The following is a 15,617-nucleotide window of genomic DNA, read 5'->3' on the forward strand; positions in this document are numbered from 1 at the left end:
GGAATATCATCCTGTGCACACCCGATGTATGCACCGATAATATCCCACCAGGGTCTGAACTGCTCGTGATATCAATGTTCCGCTAAGTGGCGTACACCACCCGCTTCCCATGAATCACTCTATTCCTAGGTTTCCTAGATTTCACTCATAGCCTGGGTATTGGGCCTTTTACCTCAACTGACTCCCCCCCACACAGAGAAAAACAGACAGCCAGCCAGTAATGAATAATGAATATGAAATGCAAACATCAATGCACACAATCAATGCAAACAATAAATGTACATATATACAATGAATGCAATAAAATACAACAAGCAGAAAGCAACCAAAACCCTAATCCTAGAGAGCGCTAGGAGAGACTCGCTCAGGGAAGATGGACCAGCATAGGTCAACTTCTCTACGTCCCCAGCAGAGTCGCCAGCTGTCGCATTACGCGAAAAACCGGCGGGAAAAGAAAGAAACAACAGAGCCGCCACCGTGCGTTATTTATCCCAAAAGAGGGAAAGGAAACGCTCGAAGTAAACCTGGGAAAAGACATGGTCTCGCAACCAAAGAGAATGGGTTCGGGAGTCGGTTATGCGAAGGGAAGGTGTTAGGCACCCTACGCATCCGTAGTACTCTACGGGATCCACGCACAGAAGGAAGGAAAATTGGTTGCTAAAACACTGCTCAAACACACACACACTGGCTGAAAGAGACGAAAGAGACTGACTGAAACTGACTCGGCAGGATATCGCATCCTGGGCCTACTTAGTCTATCAGGCATAGACATCAGAGTCCAAGTAGTTCGGACAGGGGAAACGACACATGCTCGCTAGGATGTCGCATCCTATGCATACGTATCTTCTCGGACGAGAGAAGAATCAGAGCATTCGTAGCTCGGCTGACATGCACACAAACAAACAAGACACAGGCAAACGTGGAGCCCGAATGCCAATCACTGGACTTACATCAGCATCCGAACCTAAACACACACAGGAAACCAACTGCCAATCGCTGGACTTATGTCGGACTCCAACCAGAACACACACAAGGGTGGTTAAGACACAAAGGGTTGAAAAAGAAAAAGGGCGCCCGGAGAGATCAGCTCAATCTCCTGCCTACATACTTCATCTGGTATGAAGATCAGGGCGATGTAGTTCCCCTACGCAGGGACAAAGGACTAGCCTAACCAGATAACAGAGGGAGACACAACTCTAGGGAGACTACGACTCGAGCCTAGATGTTGTCATGCAAAGTCAACCCTAAGTTAAGGTTTCTAGCTAAATGGCACAAGGGCCAACCTATCCTAAACAAGGCTTGCACAGGAAGCAAGGGTCTCGATTGCAACGAGGGCAAGAGAAAGGGGAGGTCTCGATCGCAACGAGGGCGAGAGAAAGAAGAGATCTCAATCACATAGGGGTGAGAGAAAAGAGTTAGTGTTAGTGGTTAGTCAAACTCGGCAAGACATCGCATCTCGTGCCTACGTATCTCATCTGAACATGAGAATCAGAGTTGCCGTAGTTCGGCCGAACAACTCTAAGCATGGCTCACACAGGGAGTAAGCCACACAGACTTGACTTGCACAGGAAGCAAGTCAAGCACAATCCTACCTTGCACAAGGGCAAGTCTAAGCTAAACCTAAAGAGGCAAAGCAAACAGGCAATCACAATCACAAGAAGCACACTCTATATGCATACAAGAGGCTCAAGCAAAAGGTTAGGCACTAGGGCCAACTGGAATAGGGTAAGTGTGCTCTTAACCTTGCCATTGAGAGGCTAAGGTGAAGCAGATGAAAGGATGAGGAGAGGATGAGACCTCACAGCTCTTATCCCTGGCCAGGGAGAGCTAATAGACAAATGAGCATGGGTCCAGAAAGTGGGAACCCTTCTATACTCGAAGACTCTGACACTGTACACTTTGTACAAGATCTTGGGTTTGTATCCCAATGCATCAACACACAGCAGTGTGAGCAGAGGGATGACACAACAAGAGTAGTGGGGGATAGATTGCATATCCCTACCTTCCACCAATTGCCTTTTTGAAGGACTTTCAATATGTACAGGGACAAGATTTAAACATACACAAACATGGCCTCTTAAGGAGGACTTCAGACAGTTTGCCTGGTCAAATAACAGACCGGGTCTCCAGACTACATGAAGTAAAAGAGATTATACCTCAAGCAAGTTGCTAAAAGCAAAGCAAAGCAAGTTCAGAGAACTTAAGCAACTAAAGTACCTGAAAAAGTCAAAACAATCAGCAAACAGTTCAAAAGTTTAAATCAAAAGGAATTGGTAAACAGTCAACACAGATGGTCAATTGTGCAAGGCATAAGACTCAAACACATGAGTCAAACCTACAAAACAAAGGTTAGCATATGATAAAACAATCAAGTTCAAACAAGTTTGAATGATCTTTGAGGCATTGGTGCTTAACCTGAAACAGGAACTCAATTGTAAGCTCAAAAGACCACTAGGACTAGCCTAGGGTCAAGGATGAAAGAAAAAGTCAAAACAGCAAAGAAAAGTCAACCAAAGTCAAGGTCAAACATTTAAGAAGCTATCACAATTGGGCCCACATTCAAATCATGCATTATTATCATTTCATGAACATTTGAAGTCAAAGTAAGGCAAATGAAAGCACAAAGAAGTCAACAGAATGACTTGCATCAAAAGTCAACCCAAACAATCTCAAAAATCATCAAATAAATCACATTCAATCCTAACATCTAGCATGGCAAGCATGTCAAGTTTCATGGCATTTGGATGAGAGGAAGGCAGTCAATAAAAATCAAAAAGTCAAACCAAATTCAAGCATGCACAATGAAGGTCAACAAACATGAGTCAACTTCAAAAAATCATATCAAATTGAAAACAGGTGAGAAATGAATGAGATTAACACCAATGCAAAGCTCAAGATGTCTAGTTATCACATATGAAATTTCATGATCATACAATATGGTATGAGAATTTCCCAAAGGATTTGGCAACATGTATCACATAAAGTCAATCATTGACTAGGCAGGGAAGAAAAATCTCAAATAAATGGAAAACAGCACAATTAATTCCAAGAAAATTCACACATGAACTAGACATATAAGAGAGGGATCATGCAAAATTTGGGGTCATTTGGATGTAAGGAAGCATGCCATTGAAAATCAAGAAAATGCATATCATTAGTGTGACACCAAATGCAACACCTAACTTCAAAAAATCAAATCTCTCAATCCACATATGATAAATGCACAAAATTTATATGGAAACAAAGGTGAATGAGTCTAGTTTTACTACAAAAAATTTCAGAACCAATGGATGCAACATGAGTATTTCACAATTGTTTTGGCAAAAGGTGTCAATTAGGCATACATGTTGAGAAACTTAATTCCATTAAAAATCCAGCCAACCAAAAATTAATTAAAAATCAGGAAAAAATAGTAGACATTCATGTGATCATCATGCAAGAAATTTCAGGATTTTTGGATGATTAATGAAGAAGAAATGAATTTTAGAAGATTGATGAATAATTGAAGCAACATGAATAAAATGACATGGATTAGTGGGTCAAACTAAAGTCAGCGTGGCACGCTCGTAATTATGGGCATCATTAATCAAAACGACGCGTTTTGCAAGGGGCCACGAAATATTGTGATTGGCTGTTGCCCAATGAAACAGTGCAGAGGGCCAATGGATGTTCAAGCTTTCTGGGTTTAAAAACCCTAGGGTTTTAGCAGCAACATTCAACTTCATGTTCATGGTTCATCATCATCAAACAAAATTCGAGCAGAAACACACAATGGCATGGCATTAGTACTTATGTAGCACCATAACACCAACAAACAGGACACGATTTATGTGGATTTCTGGGCAGGGCAAGGGATTTAAACAGCAGGGTATTCATCATCTTCATCAAAATCAATAAGAACAAGTGTGCCCAAAAGTTAACAACATGCATATCAATAGCTTCAACAAACCAAGCACAAACACAATCCACCATCTATATTCATTAATTCGAGCACATAACAGAGAAATCCACAAAAACAAGTTTGAGCATAGAACTTCAAAACCATATTTCTCTTAACACAGTGGATCATTTTCGATGGTTTAAGGTTCATTGGCATCAGCAAGTCAAGGACTACACATGGCATAGCATGGATAAGAGAAAAGAGGGGGTCGAAAAACTTACTTGATTTGAAGAACTCGATGGAACAGTGGTTATTTGATGGTATTTGCTCAAACAGTCGAAGGTTCCAGCTCCAAATGATGGATGATGAAGTTGTTTCAGCTCAAACTTGCTTGGACATAAGTAAATCACGATCTGCCATGGGAGGTATCTTGGAGAAACAGAACATGGAGAGGCTGCACAGGTGAGGTTTGATGCTTCAAAGGAGCTCACAAAGATGGCTAGAGCATGGAACCATGAAAGCTAGCTCGAGGGTTTTGGAGTTTTGAGCAGAAATCCAAAATCGTGAAAATTGCAAGTGAGAGAGTTTCTGGTTTTTTGTGTTGGCTGCTCTTAGTCTCTAGGGTTGAAATGTGCAGAAAATGTCCTCTTATACCTCTGTTTAGCATTGTTAATCCATGTGCTAAGTTGGTTTAGTTTAAAATGAATCATTTGCCATTTTGCTAATTTGTACAAAAGTGGATATGGAGGGTGTAGCATTGCACGAATGGGCTTGGAAAGGCTGCAAACAGACCATCCAATTTGCTGTTTTTGGTCTGTACATAAATTGCTAACCTTGCTTTGTTTAATGAAGCCAATTGCAAAATTAACAAGTTTGCACCTTTTGGTCAAAATGGTAGCATGGTGATAGCATGAACACAAGCTTGGACTTGGAGCATGTTGCAAATACCATATGAAACAAATCCCAATTGGCCAAAGTGAGAAAAAATCAAAGAGTCAAAAAGTCAACTATTGGTTAAACTTGATTTTTAAATGAAATAGGTCAAAAAATGCCATTTTGATTGGCAAGGTTTTGGTGAATGAAATTTATATTTTTGGAAAGAGGAGGAAAAATGTGGTTTGTAGGAAAAAACCCCACCAAATTTGGCCTTATGGTTTGAGAGATATGGCCTTTTGAAGTTCAAGAATTTTTGAAATTGAATTGATCATATCTTGACAACCACACATGGGATTTGAGAGTTCTTGGACTTTTTGAAAATGGGAGAACAAGATATTCAATTTTCATGTTGGGCAAAAATTCATTTGGAGCTTGTATCATGATGCAAGTTGAGGATCAAGAAGTTTCCATTTTTGGCAGTTGAAATTACAGGTCCACTTTCTATTTTGGGAAATTTTCTGATTGGCTTCAAATTCTTCCATGATGTTGATTGCCATGACACATGAGGCCTATTGGGACATGTATAAGCTCTCTCAAACCATTTCCATCCATCAAATCCACAAAATCAACCACAGTTGACCAACTTTGACTTTTCTAGGGTTTCTGACTGTCTATGCACTGACTGATGAATTCCAAACCCTAATTCCTTGAGACCTTGACTTCAAATGATGACCCAAGTTGTGTGGACTCTTGATTATTGATCATGGTGCCCAAATTCCACAAGAATGGCCACCATCCACTGCTTTGACTGACTGTTGACTGTCTAGGGTTTTTGCCTGACTGTGCATGACTTGATGACTTCTGAACATCCAACCCTTGACTTAAACACTTCAAATGGGCCCTCTAGTCATGTGAACTTGATGAACAAACCCTAGGGCCTTGGCTCCTTGAGAAACACCTTTGCTTGATTGGTTGACTGATCTCCTGATCAGTTTGACCTAATTCTTGACTTGCTTGCTCTTGAGGCAACTGGGGACAATGCAATGTTATGCAGTGGACCATGTTATGCTATGACCTAATATGAGAATGTATGTACAAGGATAGGTGCAAATTTGAGGTGCTACAGTGTGCCTCATGCTCTTATCCCTGGTCGGGGAGAGCTTCAAATGATAGAAGGTGTGGGAGTTCAGAAAGTTGGAACTCTCTCCACAAGTTAATGACTCTATAGATCTTGGGTTAAGATCCACAATGCTATAACATGTAATGTGAGCAAAGGGATGACACACAGTATAGTAGGAGATGGACTACACATCTCTTTTATCTACCAATTGCCTTATCAAAGGACTTTTCCTGCTTGGGGACAAAGATAAACAATCACAAACATTGCCTCTTAAGGAGGACTTCAGACAGGTGCCTGACCAAATAACAGGCCAGGTCTTCCAGACTACATGAAGAAGAGAAGGTATACCTAATTGGTTAAGCAACCAAGCAAAAGCAAGTTCAAAATGAACTTAAGCAAATAATGTACCTGAAATTAATCCAACTCAATCAGTATACAAGTCACAAAAGTCAAACAGATAATCCAAGTCAACAGATAATGTACAATCAAACAAGCAAGCTACATTGTGCAAGGCACAAGCTCAACTCAAATGAGCTAAGAGCAGCCCACAAAACAAATCAATGTTAGTCCATAACAAACACACAAACCAACTCAATCCATATGAATTAATCTCCTTAATGTCATATGCTTCTTAACCTGAAAACAAACTCAAACATGAGAAGAAAACCACTAGGACAAGGCCTAGGGTCAAAGAAGGAGAAATAATCCAAAACAGAACATGAAAATTGACCAAAATCAATATTAATCAATTAAGAACAAAGTCCAAGTGGTCTCATGTCAAAAACATCAACCAATTTCATTTCATAACCAAATCATGTCAAAGCATGCAATTTGGAAGCTCAAAGAGGCAAACAGAATGAACCAACTTAAATCAAATCAAAAATGGCTCAATAAATTCCAAGAAAAATCATGCCTAAACAGAACACCTCAAAGGATAAACACACCAAAAATCATGGCATTTGGATAAGTATAAGCATGTCAATAAAAATCATCAAGTCAAGGTAGGCATAAACAAGCTCAAACAAGACCTCAAATGGTACATCAAGTTCACACAAGCATAAAACAGTGATGACAAATGATAAATGATCCAAACCAAAGCCAAAATGAACTTCAACATGTTAGGAATCAATGTGCAAAACTTCAAGCTCATAAGATAAGGCACAAGAATTTCACAAATCATGGAAGTTCAACACTCAACAAAAGTCCAATTATGACCAACCAGCAAAGAAAATCTCAAACAAATAGGAAATGGATCCAAAAATTCTACAAAAAATTATGCTCATAACCTAACATCTAGAAGTATCACCATGCAAAATTTTAGATCATTTGGCATTTTAATGGTGTCGCATTACGCGAAAAACCGGCGGGAAAAGAAGAACAACAGAGCCGCCACCGTGCGTTATTTATCCCAAAAGAGGGAAAGGAAACGCTCGAAGTAAACCTAGGGAAAGACATGGTCTCGCGACCAAAGAGAATGGGTTCGGGAGTCGGTTATGCGAAGGGAAGGTATTAGCACCCCTACGCATCCGTAGTACTCTACGGGATCCACGCACAAAAGGAAGGAATATTGGTTGCTAAACACTGCTCAAACTCACACACACTGGCTGAAGGAGACAAAAGAAACTGACTGAAACTGACTCGGCAGGACATCGTATCCTGGGCCTACTTAGTCTATCAGACATAGACATCAGAGTCGAAGTAGTTCGGAGTGGGGAAACGACACATGCTCGCTAGGATATCGCATCCTATGCATACGTATCTCCCTGGACGAAGGAGAATCAGAGCATTCGTAGCTCGGCTGACACGCACACAAACAAACAAAGGCAAAGGCAAACGTGGAGCCTGAATGCCAATTGCTGGACTTACATCAGCATCCGAACCAAGACACACACACATTGGAACCCGAATGCCACTCGATGGACTTACATCAGCTTCCAAGCACACAACAACACACACAAGGGTGGTCAAGACACAAAGGGTTGAGAAAGAAAAAAGGCGCCCGGAGAGATCAGCTCAATCTCCTGCCTACATACTTCATCTGGTGTGAAGATCAGGGCGATGTAGTTCCCCTACGCAGGGATAAAAGATCTAGCCTAACCAGATAACAGAGGGAGACACAACTCTAGGGAGACTACGACTCGAGCCTAGATGTTGTCATGCAAAGTCGTCCCTAAGTTAAGGTTTCTAGCTAACTTGCACAGGAAGCAAGCCTATCCTAAACATGACTTGCACAGGAAGCAAGCCACACCTAACCCAACTTGCACAGGAAGAAGAAGGGTCTCGATTGCAACTAGGGCAAGAGAAAGGGGAGGTCTCAATCGCAACGAGGGCGAGAGAAGAGAAAGGTCTCAATCGCAACGAGGGCGAGAGAAGAGAATTAGCGTTAGTTGTTAGTCAAACTCGACAAGACATCGCATCTCGTGCCTACGTATCTCATCTGAACATGAGAATCAGAGTTGCCGTAGTTCGGCTACGGAGGGACAAAGGTCTCGATTGCAACTAGGGCAAGAGAAAGGGAAAGTCTCGGTCGCAACGAGGGCGAGAGGAAGGAAAAGGCTCGATCGCAACGAGGGCGAGAGAAAGGAAAAGGCTCGATCGCAACGAGGGCGAGAGAAAGGAAAAGGCTCGATCGCAACGAGGGCGAGAGAAAGGAAAAGGCTCGATCGCAACGAGGGCGAGAGAAAGGATCGCAACGAGGGCGAAAGCAAACAAGGATTAGTCTAAACTAAACCTAACTTGCACAGGAAGCAAGTCAAACAAACATGCAAGCACAGGTAGCACACACTATACACAAGCAAGGGGCTCAAACAAGGCTAGGTTTTAGTCGAGGGGTCATATCAACCTCAACAAACAAACCTCTGGAACTGGGTGAATGTGCTCTTAACCTTGCCATTGAGGGGCTAAGGTGAAGCAGATGAAAAGGAGATGAGGGGTGTGCCTCATTGCTTCTATCCCTGGCCTGGGAGAGCATTTGACAAGAATGTGTGGGTTCAGAAAGTGGGAACCCTTCTACACATTTGATGCTGACTCAACTGTGCAATTGCACAAGATCTTGGGTTTTTATCTGAAATGCATCAACACAGTGGTGTGAGCAAAACAGAAGACACACTGAATAGCAGGGGATAGGTTGCTTATCCCTTGGTTCTGCCAATTGCCTCTTCACTTAGGAGGACTTTGCATATGTACAAGGACAAATTAAACATACACAAACATTGCCTCTTAAGGAGGACTTCAGACAGTTGCCTGGCCAAGTAACAGGCCAGGTCTTCCAGACTACATGAAGAAAAAGGAATTATACCTCAAGCAAGTTGCTAAATAGCAAAGCAAAGCAAGTTCAAAGAACTTAAGCAACTAATGGTACCTGAAATAGTCAAACAAATCAGTACACATTTCAACAGTCAAAGCAAAAGGAAATGGGAAACAACAGTCAACACAGAGGGACAAATGTGCAAAGCACAAGACTCAAATCATATGAGTCATACCACCTACAAAATAAAGAGGTTAACACATGATATATAATCAAGCTTAATCAAAAGAAATTGATCTCATTGGTCATTTGGTGTTCAACCTGAAAACATAAGCTCAATAGTAAGTAACTGGACCACTAGGACAAGCCTAGGGTCAAAAGAGAATGAAAAAATCAAAACAGCAAAGGGCAAGCATTCAAAATCATGTTTAATCAATCAAGAAACAATCCCAATTGGGTTCACATTCATATTATGCATCATCATCAATTCACAAGCAAAAGAAGTCAAAGCATGGCAAGGGAGAGCTCAAAGGAGTCAATAGAATGACTTGCATCAAAAGTCAACTCAAACATTTTCAAAAATCACCAAATAAATCATGATCAATCCTAACACCTAGCATGGTAAGCATGTAAAATTTCATCACATTTGGACAAGTGGAAGGCAGTCAATGAAAATCATAAAGTCAAAGCAAATTTGAACATGCTCAATGAAGTCAACAGCAAGACTTAGCTCAAAACCAAACATAATCAATTCCAAAAATCACCAAATAATTCATGCTCAATCAAAATCCATAACATGCCATGCATATAAAATTTCAGCTCAATTGGATCATGGGAAGGTGGTCAATTAAAATCAGAAAGTCAAAACAATTTCAATCATGCTCAAAGAAGTCAAACAAACATGTATCAACTTCAAAAAATCATAACTCAATGATAACAGATGAGAAATGAATGGGATCAACACCATGGCAAAGCTTGAGATGTCTAGTATGCACATGTAAAATTTCATGATCATCCAATAAAGTATGAGAATTTCCCAAATGGAATGGCAACATGTATCACACAAAGTCAACATTTGACTAGGCAAGGAAGAAAAATCTCAAACAAATAGGAAATAGCATAATTAAGTCCAAGGAAATTCACACATAAACTAGACATATGAGAGAAGGTTCATGAAAAATTTCACATTAATTGGAGGCCAGGAAGCATGGATACAAAAATCAGGAAATTGCATATCATTGGTGTGACACAAATTGTCACACCCTACTTCAAAAAATCACAACTCTCAAACCACATAGGATAAAATCATGATCTTTACACCAAAATAAGCATGAATGAGTGTAGATTATGCACAAAAAAATTCAGATCAAAAGGATGTATCATCACAATTTCACAATGGTTTTGGCAAGATGTACAATATTTGGTCACATTCTACAAACCCTAAGGCCATTTAAAATTCACTAATCAAAAAAATCTGGAAAAATGATGATAAAAAACTAGACAATCATATGAACATGATGCAAAAATTCCCACTGGATTTGGAATTGAAATGAACAAGTTATGAATTTTGCAAAATTGATGATCAAAGTGAAATAATATGTGAAATTAAATGGATTAATTTGAATAAATGAACGAGAATGGCATTTGTGTAAATATGGCCTTCATTAAACCAAACGACCGCGTTTTGGACGCGGAAAGGGAATGTTATGATTGGTTGGCATGGTGCAACAGTGGCATGCAGACGAATAAGACAAAAACAGCTGGAAAGGCTTATGAACATTAGGGTTTGTGTACAGCAGTATGAACACTCATCTTCTCAAATCGTGTTTTTTCACAAAAATTCCCAGAAACCAAATTTAAATACACACAAATGTTCAGCATGGCATGGCAAAGACAAATCCAACATCAATTTTCATGGAAACAAGCTATTGAGAGAGAATCGAGCAAAAATTCATATGAACACCAAACTTCATTTCCAGATTTCTTGCTAAATACTTAACCATATTACATGAGACAAAGCTCATTGGACTCAGCATACTAAGATCTATCTAACACATGGCATGGTTTAGGAAAATGAGTAAATCGAAAACTGACCAAAAGTGAAGAGCAGATGGAGATTCAGGTATTTTCTGGCTTGGATATGCTCAAACAGATGCAGATTATGCTTCCACAAGTTGAATGATAAAAGGAACTTGGCTCATGGATGCTTGCTTTGGTCCAGAACTCGAGCTGCCATGGAAATTGCTTTGGAATAACAGTGCACGAAAATGACCTTCCAGATGTGATATGGCAGTTGAAATGTGCTTGAAATGATGCTTGGATGGTGAATAAACAATGGCTTGCTCGAGTGCTTTGGAGATTTTGGCCAGAAAATGCAATATGTAAAAATGCAAATTGAGAGAGAATGAGAGTTTCTGTGTGTTTTGGCAGCTGCTAGGGTTGCTCAAATGACAGAAAATGTCTTAAATATGGACTGTTTGAGGTTTGGTAATCATGTGCTAATCAAATTCTGCTCTAATGAACCAATTTGCACAATTGCTAATTTTGAGCCAATTGCTACAAGGAGGTGTGGTCTGCCCGAGTTTGGGCCTCAAACATGTCTCAAATATCACCTTAAATGAATCCCAATTGGCCAAAGTGAGTGAAAATGCCTAATTCAAAAAGTCAACTTTGGTCCACACTTGAATTTAAATAAGACAAGTCCAAAAATGCCATTTTGATTGGCAATGTTTTAGCACATGAAATTTACATTTTTGGAAAGAGGAGATGAAATGTGGTTTGTAGGAAAAAACCCCACCAAAATTGGCCAAATGGTTTGAGAGATATGGCCTTTTGAAGTTCAAGATTTTGTGAAAATGATTTGATCATATCTTGACAACCATGCATGGGAATTGAGAGTTCTTGGACTTTTTGGAAATGGGAGAACAAGATCTTCAACTTTCATGTTGGGCAAAAATTCATTTGAAGCTTGTATCATGATGTAAGTTTGGGATCAAGAAGTTTCCATTTTTGGCAGTTAAAATTACAGGTCCAGTTTCTATTTTGGGAAATTTTCTGATTGGCTTCAAATTCTTCAATGATATTGTTTGCAATGATATATGAGGCCTATTGGGACATGAATAAGCTCTCTCAAACCAAATCCATCCATCAAAACCATAAAATCAACCACAGTTGACCAACCTTGACTTTCTAGGGTTTCTGACTGATTGTGCATGAACTGAGGGCTTCTGAACATCCAACCTTTGACTTAAACACTTCAAATGGACCTCCAAGTCATGTGAACAAATTGGACCAACCCTAGGGCCTTGGCTCCTTGAGAAACACCCTTGCTTGCTTGGTTGACTGATCTCCTGATCAGTTTGACCAAAATTCTTGATTGGCTTGCACTTGAGGCAACTGGGACAATGCAATGCTATGCAGTGGACCATGATATTCTATGACCTAATATGAGAATGTATGTACAATGATAGGTGCAAATTTGAGGTGCTACAGCTGCCCCTATTCAATCAGCTGGGAACCCGAACGGATGATAGCGATTGCTGTCAGACTTCCAGGGTAAACAGGGATTGAATACAAAAGAACCGTAGAAATTTGCACCGACTGGGTATGATACAAAGAGAACCACGTCATTTACCGATGACAACTGCATGATAGCTTCAGAAAAAAGATTTACCGATGGTTGGAGAACTGGAAACTTGATATTTACCGATATCAACTTCAGCAAAACCATTTACCGATGGTTGCTGGGAAAACAACTTCTGAAAAACAAATTTGATGTAGAAAGGAAGCAAAACCATTTACCGATGGTTAAAACTTGATATTTACCGATATCAACTTCAGCCAGACCATTTACCGATGGCTGCTGGGAAACAGATTGATGAAAAACAAAACCATTTACCGATGGTTAAAACTTGATATTTACCGATATCAACTTCAGCACGACCATTTACCGATGGTTGCTGGGAAATAATTTGATGTAGAAAGGAAGCAAGACCATTTACCGATGGTGGCTTCAAAGCAACTTGATATTTACCGATATCAAGGCCATTTACCGATGGCTGCTGCAACTGGGAATTCGATATTTACCGATATCGAAGAAAATGGGGCCATTTACCGATGGTATCTCCGCTTGGGGAGGAACAAAATCTTTGTGGTGAAACCAGACAAGACGTTTACCGACGACTTCTGGGGGTTTTGATTTTATTGACCAGACATTTACCGATGACTGGGATGAGACTCGATGTTTACCGACATCGAAAGATGATGTTTACCGACATCAAAAAGAATGACCAGACATTTACCGATGACTGGGAATGAGGAATTTATTGGGAAGAGACAAACAAATATTTGCCACTGAAAACCAGGTAGGACATTTACCGATGACTCTACTGGGGATTTTTGTTGGGGGATTATCAGACATTTACCGATGACTGAAGGAAAGACTCGATGTTTACCGACACCGAAGCAATGGCGTTCACCGACACCAAAAAAATGACCAGACATTTACCGATGACTGGGTGAGACTCGATGTTTACCGACACCGAAGCAATGGCGTTTACCGACACCAAAAAATGACCAGACATTTACCGATGACTGGGGTGAGACTCGATGTTTACCGACACCGAAGCAATGGCGTTTACCGACACCAAAAAATGACCAGACATTTACGGATGACTGGGGTGAGACTCGATGTTTACCGACACCGAAACAATGGCGTTTACCGACACCAAAAAATGACCACACATTTACCGATGACTGGGGTGAGACTCGATGTTTACCGACACCGAAACAATGGCGTTTACCGACACCAAAAAATGACCAGACATTTACCGATGACTGGGGTGAGACTCGATGTTTACCGACACCGAAGCAATGGCGTTTACCGACACCAAAAAATGACCAGACATTTACCGATGACTGGGGTGAGACTCGATGTTTACCGACACCGAAACAATGGCGTTTACCGACACCAAAAAAATGACCACACATTTACCGATGACTGGGGTGAGACTCGATGTTTACCGACACCGAAACAATGGCGTTTACCGACACCAAAAAATGACCAGACATTTACCGATGACTGGGGTGAGACTCGATGTTTACCGACACCGAAACAATGGCGTTTACCGACACCAACGGAGAGGAGGAATACTTCTTCGATTTGAAAATCGGAAATTGGCCTGAACGCCACTTCGGTCTGAATACCGGAAAATTGGCATGAGTGCCATGAGTACATTGACCTGATCGTCGGAAACTCCTTCGGTCTGAATACCGGAAAATTGGCCTGAGTGCCATGAGTACATCGACCTGATCGTCGGAAACTCCTTCGGTCTGAATACCGGAAAATTGGCCTGAGTGCCAAAGCGTGAATTGGTTTGTGTTCCAAAACACTCAACATCCTGAAGAGGGCTAGAAAAGCAGTCTTGTTAAAGGATGGACATTCGATTCCACAAGGAATACGAATCTTACTCTGCTGGAGATAACAATCGAAAGATTGACCAAAGAGTGCATGAGATATATTATCTATAGCCGTCAAAACGTAGATAATAACCTCGCATGGAAGATTATCCATAACCGGGTTATAGGTTGTTAAATGGATAAACGACCGAAAAGAAAGGCATCGGTACCAGGACTAGGTATGCAAAGATGACCAATCAAAAGAGGATGAAGTTGCCAACTCGGAGCAAATATCCAAAAGGAAAGGGAAGGCCCAATGGGGACAATACTGCTTGATCAAGGCAAGTATCCAAAGGGGACAAGACCATTAATACCACAAAGAGGGGATTACATCTACCGGTTTGTAGGCAGAAAACCACGGAAAAGTAACCAGTCATCATCGGGATGAGCACAAACGGTTAACTCCAACAAGGGGATGAAAGTGGGATTTTACAACTACCAGCTAGTGGGTAGAAAACCACAAAGATAGGACTTACAGCTACCGGTTTGTAGGCAGAGGCCAATGGAAAAGTAACCAGTCATCATCGGGATGAGCACAAACGGTCAACTCCAACAAGGGGATGAAAGTGGGATTTTACAACTACCAGCTAGTGGATAGAAAACCACAAAGATAGGACTTACAGCTACCGGTTTGTAGGCAGAGGCCAATGGAAAAGTAACCAGTCATCATCGGGATGAGCACAAACGGTCAACTCCAACAAGGGGATGAAAGTGGGATTTTACAACTACCAGCTAGTGGGTAGAAAACCACAAAGATAGGACTTACAGCTACCGGTTTGTAGGCAGAGGCCACAAATTCCGCTGAGGATGGAATGAACGAGTGTCGGTTAGTGAGCGACTATTCATTTATGCCCCAGGGAAGCACAAGAGACAGTCAACGGGTAGCCAATTTAGGATCGATCCAAAAAGGCAGACTGAAACAAGACTCATCCTAATGAGGAAAGAACTCAATAGGGAGAACCCATCCCGTGTAGGGAGGGAACGGAAATGACCGTCATCCACGAGGATGTATCTCAGTGGGGAAATGGCAGGAAAGG

The sequence above is a fragment of the Lathyrus oleraceus genome, chromosome 3, assembly GCF_024323335.1.
Source record: "Lathyrus oleraceus cultivar Zhongwan6 chromosome 3, CAAS_Psat_ZW6_1.0, whole genome shotgun sequence".
Taxonomy (NCBI): domain Eukaryota; kingdom Viridiplantae; phylum Streptophyta; class Magnoliopsida; order Fabales; family Fabaceae; genus Lathyrus; species Lathyrus oleraceus.